Source organism: Equus caballus, chromosome 4 (genome assembly GCF_041296265.1).
Source record: "Equus caballus isolate H_3958 breed thoroughbred chromosome 4, TB-T2T, whole genome shotgun sequence".
Lineage (NCBI taxonomy): Eukaryota > Metazoa > Chordata > Mammalia > Perissodactyla > Equidae > Equus > Equus caballus.
This window is the reverse complement of record NC_091687.1, coordinates 107,542,796-107,556,332: the sequence shown is the minus strand read 5'-3', so window position 1 is coordinate 107,556,332 and position 13,537 is coordinate 107,542,796. Positions and strand designations below refer to the sequence as shown.

Below are 13,537 nucleotides of genomic sequence, written 5' to 3'. Positions count from 1 at the left end.
TCGGATCTGGGCACAAACCTAGCACCCTCACCAAGTCATGCTGTGTCGGCGTCCCACATAAAATAGAGTAAGATTGACGCAGATGTTAGCTCAGTGACAGTCTTCATCGAACAAAAAGAGGAAGATTGGCAACAGATGTTAGCTCAGGGCCAACCTTCCTCACACACACACACACAAAAAACAGTGACTGACATGACAGGACTTCTTGGTTTACAAAAGGTAATATAAATTTGAATTGTAGGGGTACTTGTCTCTACTATGATGATGAAGATTTTCTCTTTTAATAATCAAAGGGAGTTTCTCAATAAAAATGGAAAGAAATGCCTACCTAACATATCTAAGGGCATTTAATCCAGAGAAAAAGGATTTTAAAAAGAATTTTTTCTACCTGAAGAAAATCCAGCCTTTCACAGACATGTAGTTGGAAATGGGAGGAGTATTTTAATAGCCTCTTCAGAAAATTGTGGATGTCTTCTTGACAAGTAGTACTTTCTTAAAGATTAGTTGCAATGTGGAATCTGAAACCATTATAGTGAACTTCCGTAGTCTGTTTAATAGTCTATCCTGTTACATTAAACTTCATCCATCTTGTACTTTGAGTGGACCTTTAACCCATGCATGCTTTCGTCATAGCATGCATTGGTAGCTTGGAAAATGTTGGGTCACTGACTTATGCAGATTTTCTAAGTGCTGACACCTTTCATTCCACAATATCCAAAAAGCACAATCACATTTATTAATAATGCCGCCAATGTCCCCCAGAGAAGTCTAAGTATTGGGAAGCTGTCAAGCTCATTGTGGCAGATGGAGCTTTTCCAAAATTGTAATTTTTGCTTGAAACCTCAAATTTTATCATTGGCAACCGTATTTGGTCAGTGGTTTTCCTTGAAGTGACAAGCTCACTTTGTTCATTTTGGAAACAAATGTCTGTAAAATACCCAAGTCTGAATAACCACAGTTTTTCAATGTCCCATTAGAAAAGCAGCTCCACCACGTGAGTGGCCTTCTTCAAGAATGCATGAAGCAGAAGGGTTTTATGTGAACTTACTGTTTCATCACTCAGAATATTAAGAAGACAGGTACTCAAGGGCTGAGACTTAATAAAAATCAATAAATTTTACTGCACTGTCAAGGGCACTCTTAAGTGAAACTGGCTTTTTTCCCCCAGAATGGAAGGTTAGTCTTATTTGTCACTGCCTTGACTTGAGCAAAGGTGCTGGAGTTTTCCGGTGTGTTGACTTTGATGGGGCACATACAGCCAGTGGTGGGAAAAAAGCAAATAACGCCTTCATGTTATCGTGGACTGTTTCAACCTTGTGGACCCCCTGAAGGCCCGTCAGGAGTCCTCTGACCACACTTTGAGAACTGCTGGACAGCCCGTAGGCGTGCACTGCTGTTGTAAAGCATCACTGTATGTAATCCACCGATCTTCAGGAACACAGGAGACAGGGACCACTGAGTTTCATAGGATGTGTGACGATAACCTCATCCCCTCGTCTGGTCCCAATCTTAACACACACACCGTTCCCTGGGGGGAAAGGTTTCTTAACCACCCACTTCTCAGCAGGAAAATAACAAACCGTGGCTATTTTTCTTCTACATTTTTGATATTTGAAAAAAAAAAGTAGGAATACTACGTAATCATTATTCTTTGCCACTCCCGTGTGTGTGTGTGTGTGTGTGTGTGTGCACGCTTGCAATTCCTCCAAGATGTGTAGACCTATATATCTGAATATACCTTTAAAAAGCACCAACCAAAATGTCAAGGAAGTTTGGTATAGACTAATTTTTCACTATATTACTTGTGACTTAAAAATGAGTGAGTTGAGGGGCTGGCCCCGTGGCCGAGTGGTTAAGTTCGCACACTCTGCTGCAGGCGGCCCAGTGTTTCGTTGGTTCGAATCCTGGGCGCGGACATGGCACTGCTCATCAAACCACGCTGAGGCAGCATCCCACATGCCACAACTAGAAGGACCCACAATGAAGAATATACAACTATGTACCGGGGGGCTTTGGGGAGAAAAAGGGAAAAAAAAAAAATGAGTGAATTGAAATCTTTCTTCCCTCAGGTTAACTCAGTCCTTGCAGACACTGGCTACTTTCTCTCTGGTGAAGGGAAACTTGATCATGCTTAGTGACAAGCAACACTTCTGTAACTAATGTCCCGTTTGGACGACCAAATCTTTCAACCAAGAGTCATCAGAAATTATACGCTCTTTCTTTACTATCTAGTCTATAAGTATGATACAAAAAAAATATTGACCCTCTACTTACATACATGTATATATAAGTAAGACAGCTTTCTTGAAACAAGAATTACCCTCAACAACCTGCAGTGCAAATTGATATTTCTATGATATTTTATTTTAAACTAAACTACTCTTGACCCATTAAACTGCTTTCATGACCCATGAGTGGGTCACCGTTTACAGTTTTCAGAACACTGGTGTAGACTTGCGTTTCTGGCAGCCCGGTTTCTCACATTCCAGTCATAGTAGACATGCTGTGCTGGTTCCTGGGCCACCCCTTGTTAAATGCGCTGTCTCCTCTCTCATCCTGTTGGCCTGTCTGTTGCTGCAATGAGAGGCCCCGGCTCCTTGCCAGAAGTCTCTTCCCTTTGCCCAGGTGACGCCAGCCCTCGGCTTCTGGCTCTTGGCGCCAACTCCTTTTGTCTCCTAGACCAGTTTTCCCAAAGTGTAGAGTGAGTACCACTATGGGATGCGAGATGATTTTAGGTGGCATAAGGATGAACATTTTAATAGCTACATATTTGTGTATCAGGAAAAAATATATCTAGAACATCCAAATCTATGATTTCATGGAATTGTTGCCTAAAGACTAGTTTCTTTTAAAAGTTAATTTCAATAATTATACAAGTCCTAAGGGGATATGACAAAAATCATAAAAATGGCGCCTGGCTGAAGTTTGGGAATCGTTGCTGATGAGTCAAGGACCTCTGTCATTCTTCCCCAACACGGTGCACACCGCCCACTCCTCCCTTCCTGCAGATGCTCACACACTCGCAGCCACTCTAGGTACATACCAAAAGGTACATCTGACGTTTAACAGATTTATCACAGCATTTCTCCTTTCTTCTCACCTCACATAGGCTTATCCTGTCAATTTTCCCTGATATTCTAGTCTCTTTTCTATTTATTTCCTAATCCACTGAAATACCAAGTCCAAACTATTTTCATCCCTGCGATACTTCTCAGACATGCTCACATAATTTTTACACTCATTGTAAAGACATTTTAACTATCCTCGCTGATTCCAGGCTCTCCCATAACCATCCCTTTCCACTCTACGCGGATGTTAAAATCTTTTCACATTGCCAAAAACAGCTGGAGGAAATTTGCATTCCCTTCTTCTATCCTACCCTCTGAAATCGAATTCCATTGCTGTAGCTCCCCGTGGTCTCTATCAGTCTTTCTGTAACTTCTCTCCAAGAACATTCAGCTCTCAGATGAAGGCCATTTGCCTGCAAGTGTCTTTACCTTCAGAGCGTTTCCTCTGCCAGGCCGTCATCTGAAATGCCCTTCTTTCCTTGGCTTCCTTGAAGATCGGCCTCAATACATCTGTTAAAGGAAGCCTTCCTCTCAAAGTATTCCTTAGCATTTGTGTACACTAAGCAGTTGCTACAGTTTTCTTTTTACTTAAACTACTTTGTAATTTTTTACAGTGTTACATATGCAGAAATATAGTTCCCACAATTAGAATATAACCGTTGCCTAATTAGAATATCACCTTCTGAGGGCAGGGCCTGTATCTGACATAATACCCAAATATCGCTTAGGATGTTTTTGGCTTCAAAGTAACAGAAAACTCCAAATCAAACTGGCTTGAAGGGTAAAGACACTTATTGTCTAGTGTTGCAGGTCCAGAGGTGGGTCAGGCCCCAGGCAAGGTGAGATACAGGCCTGCTCAATGATGTCACCAAGGACCCAAGGTCTTTCTCTCTCTCTCAGCACTGGCTTCGTCTGAAAGCTGGTCCTCAGTAACAATCAGGGCTACATGATGTCTGTGGCGAGAATAAAGGATGGGGCAGGGACATGCATGTGGGCGCTGGCTCTCCCCAACCGTAAGTCCTTCCCTTTAGTCCAGGATAGCTTGAGAAAGACTGTCACCATCCTAATGGTGTAAGGAAAGGGCATATACTGTGACAAAATCAGGGGGTTATTCTAGGTAAGAAGGTGGCGGAAGAGTAATGGATGCCAAGTAGTCAGCCTACAGTATCCACTACAACTTAGTACAATGTGCCACACACTGAGGGGCACACATTGCTGATAAGGGGCCTGCAACTGAGTCTAAAGTGGGGAATATATGTGTGCGTGTGTGTGTAAATGTATATGCGTATATCTATATACACACACACATATATTCATGCATGTTAGTACTTCTGTAATACATAATATTACATATATATTTATATATATTACATATATAATATCATCTAGACTATCAGAAATACCATCTTTTCTGAATCAAGGGATAAAGTAATTATTTAGATAAGAATCAGAGCATACATACAATACACTAAACACATAAGTATAGGTAAAATTATACAGTATCAGGGAACTAGAAAGTAAAGAACTAAAGGTAAGAGGCACTAGATGACGTGATTACTTATGTAGAAAATCCTAAGCAATCAACAAAACAGCCACTAGAACTTACAAGTCAATTTATCAAGGTCACAGGATACAAAGCTAATGTACAAAAATCAATTGTATCTTTATATGCTAGCAGCAAACAATTGGAAAATGAAATTTTAAAAGCAATTTCATTTACAAGAGCATCAAAAAACATAAGATGCTTAGGAATAAACTTAACAAGAAGATATGTAAGACCTCTACACTGAAAACTACAAAAGATTGCTGAGAGAAATCGAAGACGCAAATAAACAGAAAGATATCACACAGTCATGAATTAGAAGACTCAGTATTGTTCAGATGTGACTTCTTCCCAAACTGATCTGCAGATCAAATGCAATCCCAACCAAAATGCCAGTAGGCTTTTTTTTTTTATTATTGTAAAGTGTAAATGGAGATACAAAGGACTTAGAAGAGGCAAAGCAATTTTTAAAAGGAAGGACAAAGTTGGACAATGTTTGCTACCTGATTTCAAGACTTACTAAACAGCTGCGATCATCAAGACAGGATGGTCATGCTGAAAGTATGTGTTGTTAATGCTGTCCAGTCGATTCTGACTCTAGTGCCCCTGTGTACAGGAGAGCAGAACCCTGCCCGGTCTCTTCGTGCCATCCTCTCCCCTTCCAGCACTATATCAGACATGCTCCACTGCTATTCATAGGGTTTTCATGGCCATTTTTTTTGGAAGTGGGTGGCCAGGTCCTTCTTCCTAGTCTGTCTTAGTCTGGAAGCGCCACTGAAACATGTCCGCCATGGGAGATCCTGCTCGCATTTGAAATCCCAGTGGCATAGCTTTCAGCATCACAGCAACATGCAGCCACCACAGTCTGACAACCAACAGATGGGTGGTGTGGTTCCCTGACTGGGAAACAAACCTGGGCCATGGCAGTGAGAACGCCAAATCTTAACCATTAGACCACTAGGGCTAGTGGATGGAAGTATAGATATAGATCAATAAACAGAATGGAGAGTCCAGAGATGGAGCCCACATATATGGTCAATTGATTTTAGATGAAGGTGCCAAGGCAGTTCGATGGGGGAAGATAAAATCTTTTTTTCTTTTCTTTTTTTTTTTTTTTTTTTTTTTGCTGTGGAAGATTCTCCCTGAGCTAACATGTGTGCCAGTTTTCCTCTACTTTGCATTTGGATCACTGCCACAGCATGGCTGACGAGTGATGTAGGTCCGCACCCAGGATCTGAACCCGTGAACCCAGACCACAGAAGCAGAGTGTGCCGAAGTTAACCACTAAACCGTAGAGCCAGCCCCTAAAAATAAAGTCTTTTTAACAAGTGATGTGGAACAACTGGAGTCAGTATGGAAAAAATAAACCTAAATCCTTACCATATATCATAATGAAAAATTAAACCAAAATGGATCATAGACCTAAATGTAAAAGTCAAAATATAAAACATATAGAAGGAAACATTGGAGAAAATCTTCAGTCTTGGGGGAGGCAAAGATTTCTTAGATAGGACACAAAATGCATGAAACCATGAAAGGATAAATCGGATCTTATCAAAATTTTGCTCTTTGAAACACATGGTTAGGAATATGAAAAGACAAACCACAGAATGGGATAAAATGTTTACGTGTGTATGACCAAGGGTCAGATCTAAAGGCTTGACTGGGGAATGACTGTTTCCAGGCTCACGTGGTCCAGCAGCGGGGAGAGTCTGCTAGTAAGACAGAGCGACAATCTTATGTAGCTTAATCCTGGAAGTGATGTCCCAACACCTCTGCTGTATTCTGCTGGTTAGAAGCACGTCCCTCGGTCCAGCTCACACTCAGGGAGAGGGAATTACACAAGAACATGGGGATCATCAGGGCCCATCTCAGAGTCTGCCTGCTACATTCATACACCTCAGTAAGAACAAAAGAAATCCAATCAAATGAGCAAAAGATTTGTACGGTCACTCTGTAAGAGAAGATATACGAATGGCCAATAAACACATAAAAAGATATCATTAGTCCTCAGGAAATGTGAATTAAAACCACAATGAGAAAGCATCACACATCCACTAGAATAACTGAAAAAAAAAGACCATGCCAAGATTTAAGGAGGGTGTCAAGTGACTGGAGCTCTCATACGTTGCTGGTTGAAATGTAGAATGGTACAGCCAGTTTGCAAAACTGGCTGTTTGTCATGTTCAACATACACCTACCATATGACCCAGTCATTCTGTTCTTTCATATTTATCCAAGAGAAGTGGAAACGTGTTCACACAAAGAAGTGATTGTGTATGTTTATAGGAGCTTTATTCGCAATGGTCAAAAATGGAAACATCCCAAATGTCCCTCAACAGGTGAATGGTTAGACAAAATGTGGCATACCCATACAATGGAATACTACTCAGCAATAAAAATGAAGTGAACGAATCTCAAAATCATTATGCTAAGTGAAATAATCCAGGTGCAAAAGACTGTATACCGTGTGCTTCCATGTATGTAAAATTCTGGAAAACATCTGTAGTAACAAAAAGTAGATCACTGGTTGCCTGAGACCGCGGATGGAAAGAGGAATGAAACACCAAGGGGCAGGAGGAAACTTTTTGGAGTCATAAAAATGCTTTGTATCTTGATTGTAGTGGCAGTTTCATGTTGACTCATCAAATCGTACACTTAAAATGGACACAGTTTGTTGTAGGTAAATTATATCACAATAAAAAAGAGACAATAAAAATCTTTCTTAAAAGATTTACATTTTGACGTATGCAAGCCTTCCATCTGCATTGAATTGCCTGCATCCCCAGTTCACCCGAATCCATCCTGATGAGCTACGTAGCACGGCAGAGAGTGAATAAAGATCACAGAAGTCCCCGGAGCCAAGCGCAGAAGACGCAAGGGAAGCATTAACAGGTCCCTTTATTTCAGCTTGACTGTTACACTTCCTCTTGATCACTTTATGTAGATCAGAGCAGAACAAAAGTGGAAGTCATCTGTCTCAATCATTTCTGTAACTTTTCGCCAATTCATGGCCAGAGTTTCCAGAAATGACAAGATAAAAAGGGCTGAAAAGCTATTAACAGTGGTCTGTCTGGAAAGGGTCAATGAGTAGGCCAATTGTAGGGGAGGGGAGTAGAGAACAGTGAAGAAAGACTTCCTTGTCACTTTACGTCATTTTTTGTGTTGCTTTATAATAGAAATACAGCACATTTCAAAGTTTGTGGCTTGAAGCATTAAGAATTGAAAGGTTAATTGAACTTGTTGAACAATACATATTTTTTTGTTTGCAGAGTATTATGGTACTATGAGTTGTCAACAAAATAGAAATGTGTTTAGCTCCCAGTAAGTCACGCTAAACACAAACCTAGTAATAAAATATTTTGATTAGCAAAAAATAAAAGCAAATATGGATGTACTTGTGAAAGGCTAGTGAAATACATATTTCAGACCCTGACAGATGAGCTCCAGAGAACCGGAATTTGAGGAGTAACAAACTAACCTATGTCTGTGTAGGGTTCCTACTTCACATGTTTGTGCATTTCTAGTCCTACCAGGTTTTATTGATTCACCTACCATGGTTCCTGGCTCATAGCAGATATTAAATATTTGCTGAGTGACTGTCTTCAAAATCTTAACATTGTCTACTTTTTAGGGGAACTTATAATTTAACAGAAAGAATCCAGATAAAAAGGACTTTTTTCATTTAGTCCATTTTCTTCATCTCTTATTTAATAACACTGCCTTTGAAACAGATTTTCAGCTGACTTGTTGAACTGTAGAAATTGTTTGCCACTCTGAAAAGATACTGTGAAATAAACGTTCTTTAAAGGAAATCATAAATAAATGTTAGGAAAGGAACTAAATTTATTTTCAGCACCCAAACTTGTTATTTGAAAAAGTATCAAAACGGACAAAACCTTTTCCCCAAATATACTGATGAAAATCCATCAGAAGAATTAATAGGTAAGGTGTTAAATATCTTATATTTCTTAGTTTTTATCAAATTTCTACACCATGTTAAAAAATCAATTGTTTTCACTTAACAGAAACAAAAATTGTAGGGTGGCAGCAGGAGCTGGCAAAGCCCTCTGCCAATATCCAAACCAAGATGTGAAGTCTGTCAACAGCTTCTAGTCCTCGGAGAGAGTCTATTCAAATAAAAATGTTTGCTGCTGTTACTTCTTAGCACACTTTCTTTTCTCTTCAAAATGTCAGTTCCAACGCCCAAGGGAAAGTGGGTATAATCGTTTCTAAATAGGAATGAGGTCCAGGAGAGGCCTGAGTAAATGGAGTGAAATCATCTCTGAACCCATCTCTGCTATTAAAATCAATGTTTACCGACCACATTCTTAATTGATTTGCTAATAACGAGCAATTCATTTCACTGAAATATTTTTAGACTGCCTACTATGTGTCAGGCACAGGCAGTACAAAGATGATCAAACAGAGTCATTCTTCCCCTTCAAAGAGTTTGTGGGACTTAGAGGAGACAGAAAAGTAAATCACAACCCTGCGCTAAGTGCCTCATAGAAGTCTGCGGGTGAAGAGAAGCAATTACCCAGGGAAGTTGCGAGAAGAGGTCAGGAATCAGGAAAGGCTTTCTGGTGAAGACTGAGCCTTTTTCTTAAGACTCATTCTTAAAGAAATGAGTGGGAACTAGCCAAGTGGCAGAGGAAGCAGGAGGAGAGGCCAGAATGTTCAAACCCTTAGCCCAGTGAGCAGAGTATATTCCGGGAACTATGCATCAAGGCTCGGGGAGGGACGCAGAGGGAACTGGCAAGCAAGGGTGAAGCAGTAAGATGATCAAGCCCCTGCTGTGCGCTGAGGAGTCTGCACGACATTCCTAAAGCTTCCCAAGAGTCACCGAACGGTTCTAAACGGCGAGTAACAAGAACAAGTCTGTGTTTTTAAAAGGTCACTCTGGCTCCAGGGTAGAGAATGGACTAGAAAAGGGCACAACAGGAGGAACTGGAGCGGGTCCAACAACCAAGCGTGAGATGGGGCAGCCTGACTAAGGAGTTGTAGCAGAGATGGAGACAAGTGAGGCCGCCTCAAAGGACACTAAGACAAAGCCAGAGGACTCAGGCACTGCTCTAGGTGGATGAGTTTGAATTGTCTGTAGAAAATTCAAATAGGGATGAGCAGGAGGCGGTCTGGAGCTTAGGAGAGCCGTGAGCTTGCGATGAGGCTTGGAAGTCAGCACAGGGGTAGGGTGAAGGCTGATTAGAGAGTGCAGAGAAAGAAGGAGACGGTGCCCGCAGCTCCTGTCCCGGCCCTGGCACGGGTGGGAGGTCCCCATCCTGCCTCTTCTTCCGCACAGAGGCCTTTGCAGAGCAAAGCCAGAGCTCAGAGAAGACAGCAGGGAGAAACATCAAAGCTTTGGGTTTCAATATGCTAAATTATTCAGGAGCTACTTATCCAGTATTTAAGGTTGATTTATTTCTTGCAGTAGCTATTTAAGATTACCAAAAAAAAAAAGCAAAGTGAACTCATATCCGACCTCAGTGCATAAAGGAGAGTTTTTTTGGCAGTTGTTTTCTGATTAAGTTTTCAGTCTTAAGTTTTCCCTTCTGATAGGGAATTCAAATTACATTCAAAATACTGTATTTTGCTGCACCTGGGCGTAATTATGTAAGACAAACCTTAATAATTTAGCATTTTTCACCAACCAAAAAAGTCACACTTGTAACGGCTCCATATTTTTCAGGCAGTCTCTCAATAAAGTTCAACTCAGAGCTTTCCGCTCCCTCCTGCCCCATTGAAGTCCAGTAGCCCAGAGTGGCTGCAGAAGCCGACGGTATACAGGTAGAGCTGTTGTGGATCTGCATGAGGCCCAGCGAGGACAACCCGGTGCCTTTCTATCGTGCTTTGTCAGTTTTGTCCTCCAGAGGGCTGAGCTAGCATCATAAATGCAAGCCCTTCTCTGTGCACAAAGAGCATTGCCCGAGCCCTTCCCCCTGCTCCCCTCCTCTCCGGGCTTCCCCGCCCGCCTGAAATAGCTAAAATTAAGTCTGGCATAGAAGTCTGTTGAGACTTTAAGAAAACATCACCATGAAAGGGCAACCAACGACCACCAACTTTAAGTTATTTCTAATAACTCATCCATCACCCATCTGACCCTGTCAACATTTATGTGCATGCCTAAAAAGCTTTGCAGGCCTTCAAATTCCTGAAATCAACCTAGGGTGTGACAGAGAACAATTTCATCCACCTTTTTCTAGTGTCCTGTGACTGTGCTCCTTTCTAAGAAAGAAAACGAGATGTCTCACTAAGTGAAAACAACCTATGGAATAAATTCAGCCTCACTCTCATATTATATGGAAACATTTCTATTTTCATCTACTCCAGCACACCCTTTATCAAGGGAAGTAAAACCTAAGAGACTCACATTAGTGTGTTTCCATTTCTATTTTCTCTGCCAACTTCTACAGTAGTGGGTACAGGACTTTTTAGTCTGAGGACTACTTTTGCAGAGTTCACAGCCTCCAGAAATACATACTCCCACTTGCTGCTCATTTTTGCCTCCCAAAAAAATATTACAGGTGAAATTGACAGTGATCCTAGTAAACATCCATTAGAGATTTCTTCTTAAAATTATGCGAAAATTACTGCAATAAAGTGTAAACTTTTCAAAAATTAGGATGATTGACACTTCCACTATGTACCACCATACTTTTTTTAAAATTAAACTTTTCATTTCAAGATCATTGTAGATTCACATACAGTTGTAAAAGAGATAATACAGAGAGATCCTGCATGCCGTTTATCTAGTTTCCCCCGTGGTAACATCTTGCAAACTATAGTACAGGAGAAATTGGGATCCTCATGTGGTGCTGGTGAAAAGGTGCAGCCACTGTGGTAAACAGTTTCGCATTTTCTCAAAATGTTAAATATAGAGTTACCATATGACTCAGAAATTCCATTCCTGGGTCTATACCCAAGAGAAATGAAAAAATATGTCCACACAAACACTTGTACATGAATGTTTATAGCAGCAATATTCACAGTAGCCAAAAGGTGGAAAGCATCTAACTATCCATTAACTGATGAACAGAAATACAAAATGTGGTGTATCCATACAATGGAATATTAGTCAGCAATGAAAAGAAATGAAGTGCTGATACATGTTACATGGATGAACCTTGAAAACATTATGCTGAGTGAAAGAAGCCAAAGACAAAAGACCACATATTATATGATTCCATTTATATGAAATGTCCAGAATAGGCAGATCTATGGTGACAGAAAGTAGATTAGTGGTTGCCTCGGGCTAGAAGTGAGGATTAAGGGAGTAATAGGCAGTGACTGTTAACAAGTACAAGGTTTCTCTTTGGGATGATGAAAATGTTGTAAACACAGATGGTTGCACAACTTTGTAAATATACTGAAAATCATATTTTATGGTATGTGACTTATATCTCAATAAAATTTTTTTTTTATTTAACCCAAATTGTCATTTCCTCCACACAGTTAAATCAGCTTGACTTGACTCATGGGGGAAAAATATAGAGTGACATCACAAAAGCAGGATATTAACATTGACACAGCCAAGATACAGAACATTTCCATCACCACAAGGATTCCTTATGTTGCCCTTTTATAGCCACAGGTACCTCTGTTCCCCCACCCCCACCCCTGGCATCCACGAATCTGTTCTCCATTTCTCTAATTCTGTCATTTCAAAAATGTTATGTAACTAGAATCATACAGTATGTAAGCTTTTGAGATTGGCTTTTTTCACTCAGCATAATTCCCTGCACATTCATGTAAGTGGTTATATATTTTAACAGTTCATCTCTTTTTATTGCTGAGTAGTATTCCATGGTATAGATGTAACATAGTTTGTTTAACCATTCACCTGTTGAATGACATCTGCTATTTCCAGTTTGGGCTATTGCAAAGGAAGCTGCTATGAACGTTCGTAGACAGGTTTTTGTGTAAACATAAGTTTTCGTTTCCCTGGGAGAAATGCCCAAGAGTGCAATTGATGTGTTATGTGGCAGTTGCATGTTTAGTTTCCTAAGAAACTGCCAAATTGTTTTCCAGAGTGGTGTAAGGACTTTGCATCCCCACAGCAATGCAGAAGTGATACTGTTTCTCTGCATCCTCCCCAGCATTTGGTGTCGTCACTATTTTTATTTTGGCCATTTTAATAGGTATGTAATAATAGCTTATTGTGGTTTTAATTTGCATTTCTTTAATAACTAATAATGCTGAATGTCTTTTCACGTCCTTGTTTGCATTCTGTATATCTTTTTCAGTGTATTGTCTCTTCATGTCTTTTGCTCACGTTCTAACTGGATTGTTTTCTTTTTCTACTGTGGATTTTTGAGAGTTCAGATGTAGTCCAGATACTAGTCATTTGTTGGCTGTGTGGTTTGCGAGTATTTTCTCCCACTCTGTAGTTTGTCTTGTCATCCTTTTAACAAGGTCTGTCACAGAGCAAGTGCTTTTAATTTTAATGAGGTCCAATTTGTTAATTTTTTCTTTTATGGATCATGCTTTTGATGCTCTTTGCCTAGGAATAGGTCCTGAAGATTTTCTCCTATTTTTTCTAGAAGTTTCTTAGTTTTACATTTTATTTTTAAGTCCATGATTCAATGTAAGCTCATTTTTGTATAAGGTGTGAGGCTAAGGTTGAGGTTTATTTTTTTCCTTTCGATGTCCAATTGCTATAGCACCATTGCTTTTGCACCTTTATCAAACACTGATTTGACACATTTGTGTGGGTCTAGTTCTAGATTCTCTGTTTCTGTTGAACACTGTGTCTATTCCTCTGCCAATACGAGTCTTGATTACTGTAGCTCTACAGTGAGATTTAATGTGGAGTAGGGTGATCCCTCACACTTCATTCTTCTTTTTCAAGACTGTTTTAGCTCTTCTAGAGCTTGTGCCTTTCCATATAAATTTTAGAATAAGCTTATCTTGTCTACAAAAAACCTTA

The 13,537-nt window shown here is 40.2% G+C and overlaps 1 protein-coding gene across 26 annotated transcripts in view; it reads left to right on the top strand.

Annotated features, from left to right (window-relative positions):
• PRKAG2 (protein kinase AMP-activated non-catalytic subunit gamma 2) overlaps positions 1–13,537 on the top strand; it is a 280,128-nt gene that overhangs the window by 199,144 nt on the left and 67,447 nt on the right. For 4 of the 26 annotated variants that reach the window (XM_070264165.1, XM_070264159.1, XM_070264169.1 and 1 more), the window contains one exon: positions 12,640–12,749. The exons of the other annotated variants lie outside the window; for them this stretch is intronic. The gene's annotated coding sequence lies outside the window, so the exon portion shown is untranslated. The remainder of the gene's footprint in view (positions 1–12,639; positions 12,750–13,537) is intronic. 26 annotated transcript variants of the gene reach the window in all.